The following is an 11,449-nucleotide window of genomic DNA, read 5'->3' on the forward strand; positions in this document are numbered from 1 at the left end:
ACTTTGGTTGACTTGCCCGATGATCGGCAAGCAATTGAGAATAAATGGATCTTCAAGAAGAAGACTGACGCTGACAGTAATGTTACTGTCTATAAAGCTCGACTTGTTGCAAAAGGTTTTCGACAAGTTCAAGGGATTGACTACGATGAGACCTTCTCACCCGTAGCGATGCTTAAGTCTGTCCGAATCATGTTAGCAATTGCCGCATTTTATGATTATGAAATTTGGCAAATGGATGTCAAAACTGCATTCCTGAATGGATTTCTGGAAGAAGAGTTGTATATGATGCAACCGGAAGGTTTTGTTGATCCAAAGGGAGCTAACAAAGTGTGCAAGCTCCAGCGATCCATTTATGGACTGGTGCAAGCCTCTCGGAGTTGGAATAAACGCTTTGATAGTGTGATCAAAGCATTTGGTTTTGTACAGACTTTTGGAGAAGCCTATATTTACAAGAAAGTGAGTGGGAGCTCTGTAGCATTTCTGATATTATATGTGGATGACATATTGCTGATTGGAAATGATATAGAATTTCTGGATAGCATAAAGGGATACTTGAATAAGAGTTTTTCAATGAAAGACCTCGGTGAAGCTGCGTATATATTGGGCATCAAGATCTATAGAGATAGATCAAGACGCTTAATTGGACTTTCACAAAGCACATACCTTGACAAAGTTTTGAAGAAGTTCAAAATGGATCAAGCAAAGAAAGGGTTCTTGCATGTGTTACAAGGTGTGAAGTTGAGTAAGACTCAATGCCCGACCACTGCAGAAGATAGAGAGGAGATGAAAGATGTTCCCTATGCTTCAGCCATAGGCTCTAATGTATGCAATGCTGTGTACCAGACCTGATGTGTGCCTTGCTATAAGTCTAGCAGGGAGGTACCAAAGTAATCCAGGAGTGGATCACTGGACAGCGGTCAAGAACATCCTGAAATACCTGAAAAGGACTAAGGATATGTTTCTCGTTTATGGAGGTGACAAAGAGCTCATCGTAAATGGTTACGTTGATGCAAGCTTTGACACAGATCCGGACGATTCTAAATCGCAAACCGGATACGTGTTTACATTAAACGGTGGAGCTGTCAGTTGGTGCAGTTCTAAACAAAGCGTCGTGGCGGGATCTACGTGTGAGGCGGAATACATAGCTGCTTCGGAAGCAGCAAATGAAGGAGTCTGGATGAAGGAGTTCATATCCGATCTAGGTGTCATACCTAGTGCATCGGGTCCAATGAAAATCTTTTGTGACAATACTGGTGCAATTGCCTTGGCGAAGAAATCCAGATTTCACAAGAGAACCAAGCACATCAAGAGACAACGTATTCAGGTTGTATTATATTTAATTCTTACCTTAGACGAATGATATATGTGCCAAATTTTGCGTCCAATGGGATGGACCTGTTCTTCTAAGATGGGACACCACAATTCCATTAAATCTATGGCTCAGCAAATGTGCTGGCACAACAAGCACGGCAACGGTTGACATGTCCTCAACCCATAGATGTATCTAGATGTATTTCAGTGATAAATATATCCACTAGAGCGACAAATAGTTTGGATCGGAGGGAGTAGTAGAGATGAAATTACGTGTCATGGTGTATTTAATGATATGTATTTCATATTCTAGATGTAAATATTTTTTCTAAAAACTTGATCAAATTTTGTAAAGTTCGACTTTTCAAAAAGGATGTAGACACTGCATTATGGAACAGAGGGATTATTCTGATTATGCCAATACAGAAAATTCAAAACCACTTTCAGAGAAAAAATTGCAATTTCTGCCCTTTCTTTCTAAAACATTTCTTCACTTTTGTTATTTGGAGGAAAAAACGTTCCGAACTGAACTGGGCTGAATTCCGCGGCCCAGCATCTCTCCCTATCCACGGGCTGCAGCCCATCCTCCTTTCTTTCTCTTCTCTTCCACCTGGGCCTTGGCCCATCTTCTCTCTCAGCCACCCCCACCTCCTTCTTCCGCAGCCGCAGCCACTGCAGTGGACGTAACGCCCGGCTGCGCCGCCGCCGCCGATCCTGCCGTTTCCTTCAAATCGATCGCGTCCGGCCTCCGTCCCCGTAATTCCCCGAGCCTCGACTCCTTCAGCCTCCATCTCCAATTCCCCATGGACATGGCGACCTGCCGTCTGCCGACCTGATTTGAGCGACCAACGACCACGCACTCGTCGGTTCCTCTGACCTCCTCCTCAATTCCCTTTTTCTAGGTTGGAGCCGCACGCCACCGACGCCGGGAGGCGGCGGCCCGTGCACCCGCCGCTGACGCACTGGACCTGCTCCTCGCCGTCTCTTCGATCGGTACCGCACACCCACGCCGTACTGCACGCTAGCACGCCGCCGACGCCTGCTCCCTGGTTACAGGTTATTGCTTAGACTGCCGGCCCTTCTAATCGATGAGTTATAAGTATCTGAAATTCATCACTCAAAATTTACGAGTTACAGTACAGACTTTGATGCATTAGTTGATGCCTAGACTTGGTCACAAACTTGTATTGATTGATAATAAGAGAGATGTGGGTTGGAGCTTCAGTTGGATCGTTTTATTGCGGATGATAAAAGAGATATGGCTTTTTTGCATGCATATTGTGTGTTTTTATATCTAATAACTGGCCCCCTCCGCTTTGGTCATCCTCCGCCACTGGGTTGGTGCCATCTAATCAACTGTCATTACCTGGGACGATTTTCCAAAAACAAAACAATTACACGACGAGAGAGAACTAATACTACCTCTTTCGAATTTGTCAGACACCAAAAAAAAAATGCAAAACAACTCTATTTGCTCTCCATGATAAACTTCAACGTGGAAAAACAAATGTATGATAGATACACTAGATTTTCTTTGAAGAGTTGGTTCTTGTTCTAGTATGTTTTCATTGTGTTGTCCCATGCATCAATTTTGTAATTAGCTCATGATCTACTATAGTTAAACCACTATGGTTTACTATTGTGTCTCTCATTTTAAATCCCGTCGATATTCTTGATCAGTGTTATTGTGGTTCTCGCCATCATTGATTTTTCTTCATTTGCATTCTATTTGTTCTAACGTAATTTTCTCTTGCTCACATAATGCGAAAATGTACCTCACACCCATCGTTTTTTTTAATATATATTTGTCATCTCCTTTTTCAGGTGCTGATGCAAGGTGTAGGTTGTACTATGAGAAGGATGGCTGTGCACATCGAGACCCAAATTGACCTCGATTGATTAAACTAGAGCTGGTTGAATAATAATACATTATTGATTCTGGTGGCTCAAAACATGGGTTCTAGATTTCCATCACATCAGCTGAGCAATGGCCTGTATGTATCTGGCCGACCTGAGCAACCTAAGGAGAAAGCCCCAACCATTTGCTCCAATGTGATGCCATACACTCATGGTGACTTGAAGAAATCTGGAGAGTTTGGGAAGATGTTTGACCTCCATGCTGACAAGTCCAGAAAATCTGGTCCTCTGGGCAATGCCCCTTCGAGTAATACTTTATTTGGGGGTGTTGCTTCCAACTCTGGACCTGTCTCTAATGCTGGTGGCCGGTCAAACTACTCTGGTTCTCTTTCATCTTCAGTTCCTGGTGCCGGAGGATCAGCAAGAGCAAAATCTAACTCCGGACCATTCAATAAGCATCGGGAACAAGCAAAGTGGTCATCTGGTCCCCAGTCTGGAGGTGTGACCCCAATGGCTCGCCAGAATTCTGGCCCTCTACCTCCAGTGCTTCCTACAACTGGGCTTATCACATCTGGCCCTCATTCTTCCGGGCCACTGAATTCGTCTGGTGCTCCAAGAAGAAAAGTATCTGGATCTCTTGATTCCGCTGCATCAATGAAGGTGCAGGCTGCATCACTTGCTCACAACCAGGCTGTTACTACTCTCACCACCGAAAGTGGTTTCTCAGTTAAGGGAAGCATTTCGAAGTTGGTACTCTGGTCAGTGATCACATTCTTGCTGTCGGGGTTTGCAATAGGTCTCTTCATTCTTTTGTTGTTCACAATGTGGTTGTGCTGATTGTTGTTGTTGCAATGATTGGTTCTGTTGCCGCACTTTTGTCTTGGAATGTTTTCAGGGGCAGGAGAGGCGTGCTCGGGTTTGTCAATAGCTATCCTGATACTGATCTCAGAACTGCAAAAGATGGAGAGTATGTGAAGGTTACAGGGGTATGTGAAATGCTTCTGATCTTGTTGGGTTTATTGTCGTTCTCTTCACTCTGATAAATTGCTGTTTAGTGTCAGTATTCATGATCGTTCTGTTGCAATGTGCGCTAATGAGACTAAGCTGGACATAGTTGAGTATTACTGTTACATGATTCTTGTTTTGGTCTATGAATACACATGTACCATCAGATTCCAAGTTACTTACCTTTCATGTTCCTTTCCGCCACATGTGCTTTGGACCTGTATACCAGCACATAATACATCAATATATCAGCAAATTTCGGTATTTTGGTTTACTATTCATGGTAGAATTTGCATGGTAGTTATAATTGGATTCTTATAATCACGTAGTTCCACATGTCGCATAAACTCCTTTTCAGTTTTTTGGAGATTGCATATGTTAATCTACAGGTTGACAACATATTCTTTTCTGTTCTGAGAAAACTTGTTGCGTTATCAGTTACTTACCATTTAGTAATGATCAGTATGCCAAACATCGCAGGTTGTTACGTGTGGAAGTTTCCCACTGGAGTCCTTATTTCAAAGGATTCCAAGATGTGTGTACACTTCAACTAGGCTGTATGAGTATAGGGGCTGGGATTCAAAAACTGCAAACCCCAAGCATCGCCGGTTTACCTGGGGTTTACAGACAGCAGAGGTGAGTTTTGTTTTTTCATAAGCACCTAGAAAAATGATGTTTAAAATAAATTGATACAATGAATTACTTTCCAGTACTAGTCAATGTGTACGTGCAATGCACGTTAATTTGGAAGTATATTAAGTGCATGCGGATATTAAGTAGGATATTATTTGTGTGTTATTATGTGATTAGCACTATTTTTGGCATGAAATTAACTGCACGCTAAACGTGTTGAGCGCTCGACATTGAAGCAGTCTAGGTCGTTGGATTGACATGATTTGATGGCCGAGATTAATTGGATCTGCCCCTTTGGGTCTTTTTATATTGGTATAGATATAGATATAGATAAAGATGTGTTTGAAAAATGTTACTAATCCAATTATATTTTTTTCTTCCTAACTGGCCTTGACATTTCACCTGTAACTATTGCAGCGCTTTGCGGTCGATTTCTATATTTCAGATTTTCAATCTGGGCTTCGAGCATTGGTGAGAACAGGAAGTGGCGCACGGGTGACACCATATGTCGATGAACCGGTAGTAATTGACATCAATCCTGACAACAAGGACATGTCTCCTGAATTTCTAAGATGGCTACGAGAAAGGAACCTCTCAAGTGATGGTCGGAAAATGCGTCTAAAAGAAGGGTATTATTTTCTTTATGTTGCTTTCCACCTGTATACCAAAAGATATTAGTGACTCATTATGATTTACTCTATCTTATACCTGCAGATACATCAAGGAAGGCAACACTGTGAGTGTGATGGGGGTTGTTCAAAAGAGCGGGAGCATGTTGATGATAGTACCTCCATCGGAGCCTGTCTCATCTGGTTGCCTGTGGGGGAAGTGCTTATTCCCATCGAAGCTTGATGGACTAGTCTTGAGATGTGAAGATACTTCAGACATGGATGTCATACCAGTATAGCAAGCCAAGTGATGTGAGATAGCTGCTGGTGAAGAGGGAATGTTGGCCCGTCGAATATTTGACCTTGGGTTGGGTTTGCTTGGTTCTACTAGAACTGCGAAAATGTACAAACGTTACGTGTGATTATGGCCAGTGAAGATCGAGTATGGCTGGGTAATCTGTGTTTTCAATGTATTACGTCCTCTTTTGCTCGTTTTTCGTTATGAGCTCTTAAGACGTGTAATATGGTGGCATTTGGGCTGTTTGAAGACTTGTTAAAGTGGGTCTAATATATGTTATTTAGGATCGTTTTCTTGCACTGCTGCTAAACATCTTGCGTATTCCATCTTTGTGTCTACAATTTGCATGTACGTAATAGAAAAATGTCGAAACATTACAGTAGCTGTGGTAATCAGTAGTAACATGCTTGATTAGGGCATGGGCTGATTTAGTGATTTGCAGTAGAAAAATAAATTTTGGCTTTCTGCTCCAGGTGATTAATGTTTTTTTTTTCATGTACATATATATGCACCTAATTCAATCAAAAGAACATGTACGATGTTTTTACGCATAATAATAAATCTTGACATTGTGTCACTGGAAGAGAAATTTATATGACTCACAGACTCCGTTACTTCAGTTGAGATTGAGATTTGGAGGTCTAACTACCAAAAGCATAAGGCGGCGAGGACATAAAGGTCTACTGTATGAAGAAGTGAAGAGTGCAGCCAAGCAAGACGTGCCATTTTTTGAGAAGATAAAAGGACCAAATTGCAAGCAATGTTCTATTAGAACTTGGTCATAAAGATGAGATGGGGCAGATGATGTCATAAAACTGTGCATCTCAGGCAATACTGAATAACAGGTATGGTGTACCCAGAAAGAAGTGCAGAAGGACAGAAGGGCCTTGTTGCAAGAGAAGATGAGGCCCCAAAAGAAGGCATGTGCACAGTGTAAAAGGCAGAGACCGGTGTGCGAAATCCCCCCAAAATTTGGACAATTTCTCGATTTATGCATGTCATCCTTGCGCAGCGGCCATGATAATCTTGTCTGTATCATTTCAGTTTTACTGGACGTCCCCAAAGGGACAAGCCTAGGTGCAACGAGCGAGATTATAAACCGGTGGGATCTCTCCTACGTGATGGCATTTCTAACCGACCTCCTATATATAACGGAGGATCCCACGGGGTAAACCCTTAGTGAAGTATTTTTACTCTACTAAGTTTTGGCCGGACCTAGTCGATCCCCTATATTTAACGGAGTAAAGTTACTTTTTGGTTTATGCATTTCGTTGAACATCTGCCATGCGTGTCTGTGACGATGGTGACCACGCCGGAAACACTAGCGTCCACCATTGCGCTCCTACTCGGCGAGGATGGAGGCGGCGTTGGGGTTGCTGTAGAGCCACCCGTGAACCAGCGGCGGCGAGCAGCATCAGCAACATCATGTAGCCAGAGGAGCAGCGGCGAGCAGCACGAACTAGCGGCGAGCAGCAGCAGCACGCACTGACGGGGAGGAGCAACGGACAACAGTAGCAGCATGCACTCATGTAGTTCTCCTTGGAGGTGGACCCGAAGCGGGCGTCCTTGTAGGGGGCTTGTGGACGACGACGATGGTTCGTGCGGAGGTCACAAATCACACCACCACTGTTTCCATGCTCCCATGGCACGACTCGTGCAGCAGCAACTCCAGTGCGGAGGAACACCAAGTACTGATTGATACGTTTCCGACGTATCTACAACTTTTGATTGCTTCATGTCATTATCTTACCACTTCCACATATTTTTGACAATAATTTATATTATTTTTAGACTAATATATTGATCTAGTGTCCAATGCCAATTCCTTTTTTGCATGTTTTTTGTATTTTGCAAAAAATCCATATCAAACAAAGTCCAAACACGATAAAATTTTATGAAGATTTTTTATGGAATATATGTGAATTTTTGGCACAAGGATCCATAGAAGAGGCGGCTCACAGGCGCCACAAGGCAGGGGGGCGCGCCTACCCCCTAGAGAATGGCAAGGTGCCTTGTGGGCACCCCGTAAGTCGGTTAGAGCTCTCCTTCGGAGGCAAGGAACCTAATATCCAGAAAAAACGTGTTAAAATTTCAGCCTGATTGGAGTTACGGATCTCCGGATATTTAAGAAACAGTTTCGGCCAGAAATAGAGACGCGAAACAGAGAAGAAAACAGAGGTATATCCAATCTAGAAGGGCTCCCGCACCTCGGGGGCCGGGGAGACCAATGACCAGAGGAGGAAATTCTTCTCTCATCAAGGGAGAAGCCTAAGGAAGAAGTAGAACAAGGAGTTGGGGGGGGGGGGCTCTCCCCTGGTCCTGAAGGCGCTGGAGCGCTGGCGGGGGAACCATCGTGACAACGATCTACATCAACAACTTCGCCGCCGTCATCACCAACTCGCTCCCCCTCTATGCAGCGGCATGAAAGATCGAGGATGTCGCCTAGAGGGGGGGGGGAGTTGAATAGGCGCTTTAAAATAATTACGATTTTGGCTTGAATAAATGCGGAATAAACCTAACGGTTAATTTGTCAAGCACAAAACCTACAACGACTAGGCTCGCCTATGTGCACCAACAACTTATGCTAAGCAAGATAAATACCTATGTGATAGCAAGATATATAATATGAAACACTCACTGGTACATCGAGGTGCTATACAAATGGTTTTTAACCCCTTTCGGCGACGACATTTGTACCGTCGCCAAGTGAGTGTGGGCGATAGGGGGGTCCTTCCCACACGATTCAGAAACCGTCGGGGATATGCACTCCTAGCACACACGCTCGGCAAAATGAGATCGTGTGCGATCGGCGAGCGATCAAATACGGTTATACGTACAGTAGTGCTCAAAAAATATAATTATACACGCGAAATCGTTTTCGGTTGTAAGTACATCCCACACAGTCAGTCCCCCCCTAAACGTTTCCGTTCGTATATACATCCCACACAGTCGCTCCAAGGAAAACGTTTCAGTTCACAGGTACATCACACACAATTTTCCCCGTTAAATCGTTTGTGATAGCGTTGCCATTGCACACGATATTAATAATTTTATCGTTTGCGTTATTGAATGCATCACACACAGTGCGTAGAAAAAACTATGTGGCAAAGGCCACTACAAAAAAAAGACACATCCGTGATATTTTGGGCCGAACGAAAATCTTTTCTGTCATACTTATGACACTTCTATGACGATAATTGTGACAAAACCCGGTATCATCATAGATGTGGTGGGGTCCTACTTCTATGACAAAAAATCATGACAGAAAATGGGCTTTTCGTCCTGGGCGGGCCGGAGACGCAGCTGCATGACATTCTTTGGGCCGTCCATGACGGAAAAAACCATGGTAGAAGCGAGGGCGCGGGAAATATCGGGGAGTCCCCGGTTACGGTGGGTGGTCGGGGGCCGAGCGATGCGCGTTTCTCTCGTACGTACGCACGTGTGTGCGAGGCGTTGGGCTCTAACTGAACCCAAGCGAGGCGTTGGGCTCTAACTGAACCCGAGCGATTGCACTGCAGGCTACGCGTTACTGAACCCGAGCGATCGATTGATGGCTGTTAACTGAACCTGATCGAGCGATTCCTTCGCTACTGCTGCTAACTGAAGCCGATCGATGCTGCCTCTGGATGAACAGTGAGCGTTGCGGGGGGGGGGGGGGGGGGGTTGGATGAACAGTTCCCGGTGGGGGTGGATGAACAGGACCCCGTGGCGTTGCCTCTGGATGAACAGTGAGCGTTGCTGGGGGGTTTGGATGAACAGTTCCCGGTGGGGGTGGATGAACAGGACCCCGATCGTTCGAGCCGGTTGGGGCTGGATGAACAGGACCCCGTGGAGGGCAGGATGAACAGGACCACCCCGTGGAGGGCAGGATGAATAGTAGACGGTGGAGGGCATGATGAACAGTAGCCCATGGAGGGGTGGTTGAACAGGAACCCGTGGAGAAGGCTAGTTGAACAGTAGCCGGTGGAGTAGCGCGCGGTGGAGGCTGGATAAACAGGAGCCCGTGGATGAACAGTCGCAGGTGGAGGCTGGAGGAGGTCGACGGTGGATGAACAGTAGCCAGTGGAGGCTGGAGGGGTCGACGGTGGAGATGAACAGTATCCCGTGGAGTCTCGTTTTGCGGTACGCCACAACCCTCCCGATGAACAGGACCCCCATTTCGACCGTAGCGCTCCAACACAAGCCCGTTTCCTCCGTTTTGCGGTACGCCACACCCCTCCCGATCAACAGGACCCCCGTTTCGACCGTAGGAGGTCCGTTTCCTCTGTTTTGCGGTACGCCAGACCCCTCCCGATGAACAGGATCCCGTTTCGAACGTGGCCGGTCGAACACAAGGCCGTTTCCTCCGTTCTGCGGTACGACAGGCCTCATTTCCATCGGCTATTCCGTCCAAGCCCTCCCGATGAACACGACGACGCATTCCGTTCCGACCCAGCCGGTTGGCTCCCCATGAACACGACGACGACGCTGTTTCTCCGTTCCGACCCAGCCATGTACACAAGCCCTAGCCGTACGTATGCGCGAGTAGGCATTTGAGACCCTGCTGATGACCCACAAGTATAGGGGATCTATCGTAGTCCTTTCGATAAGTAAGAGTGTCGAACCCAACGAGGAGCAGAAGGAAATGATAAGCGGTTTTCAGCAAGGTATTCTCTACAAGCACTGAAATTATAGGTAACAAATAGTGTTGTGATAGGATAATTTGTAACGAGCAACAAGTAACAAAAGTAAATAAAGTGCAGCAAGGTGGCCCAATCATTTTTGTAGCAAAGGACAAGCCTGGACAAACTCTTATATAGAGAAAAGCGCTCCCGAGGACACATGGGAATTATCGTCAAGCTAGTTTTCATCACGTTCATATGATTCGCGTTCGGTACTTTGATAATTTTATATGTGGATGGACCGGTGCTTGGGTGCTGTCCTTACTTGGACAAGCATCCCACTTATGATTAACTCCTATTGCAAGCATCCGCAACTACAAAAGAAGTATTAAGGTAAACCTAACCATAGCATGAAACATATGGATCCAAATCAGCCCCTTACGAAGCAACGCATAAACTAGGGTTTAAGCTTCTGTCACTCTAGCAACCCATCATCTACTTATTACTTCCCAATGCCTTCCTCTAGGCCCAAATAATGGTGAAGTGTCATGTAGTCGACGTTCACATAACACCACTAGAGGAGAGACAACATACATCTCATCAAAATATCGAACGAATACCAAATTCACATGACTACTAATAGCAAGACTTCTCCCATGTACTCAGGAACAAACGTAACTACTCACAAAGCATATTCATGTTCATAATCAGAGGGGTATTAATATGCATATAGGATCTGAACATATGATCTTCCACCAAATAAACCAACGAGCATCAACTACAAGGAGTAATCAATACTACTAGCAACCTACAGGCACCAATCCCGGACTTAGAGACAAGAATTGGATACAAGAGATGAACTAGGGTTTGAGAGGAGATGGTGCTGGTGAAGATGTTGATGGAGATTGGCCCCCTCCCGATGAGAGGAGCGTTGGTGATGACGATGGTGATGATTTCCTCCTCCCGGAGGGAATTGTCCCCGGCAGAACAGCTCTGCCGGAGCCCTAGATTGGTTCCGCCAAGGTTCCGCCTCGTGGCGGCGGAGTCTCGTCCCGAAAGCTTGCTTATGATTTTTCTTCGGACGAAAGACTTCATATAGCAGAAGATGGGCACCGGAGGGCCAACAGGGGGCCCAC

General features: G+C 45.4%; 1 non-coding gene and 1 pseudogene across 1 annotated transcript; one reads left to right on the top strand and one right to left on the bottom strand.

Annotated features, from left to right (window-relative positions):
- Window positions 1-1,987: 1,987 nt before the first annotated feature.
- Window positions 1,988-6,000, top strand: LOC123054376 (uncharacterized membrane protein At1g16860-like; annotated as a pseudogene).
- Window positions 6,001-6,678: 678 nt separating this feature from the next.
- On the bottom strand, window positions 6,679-6,781 carry LOC123056260 (U6 spliceosomal RNA). The gene has a single exon (XR_006426691.1). It is a non-coding gene; the product is annotated as a U6 spliceosomal RNA (small nuclear RNA).
- Window positions 6,782-11,449: the final 4,668 nt, after the last annotated feature.

The sequence above is a fragment of the Triticum aestivum genome, chromosome 2D (assembly GCF_018294505.1).
Source record: "Triticum aestivum cultivar Chinese Spring chromosome 2D, IWGSC CS RefSeq v2.1, whole genome shotgun sequence".
NCBI classification, from domain to species: Eukaryota; Viridiplantae; Streptophyta; class Magnoliopsida; order Poales; family Poaceae; genus Triticum; species Triticum aestivum.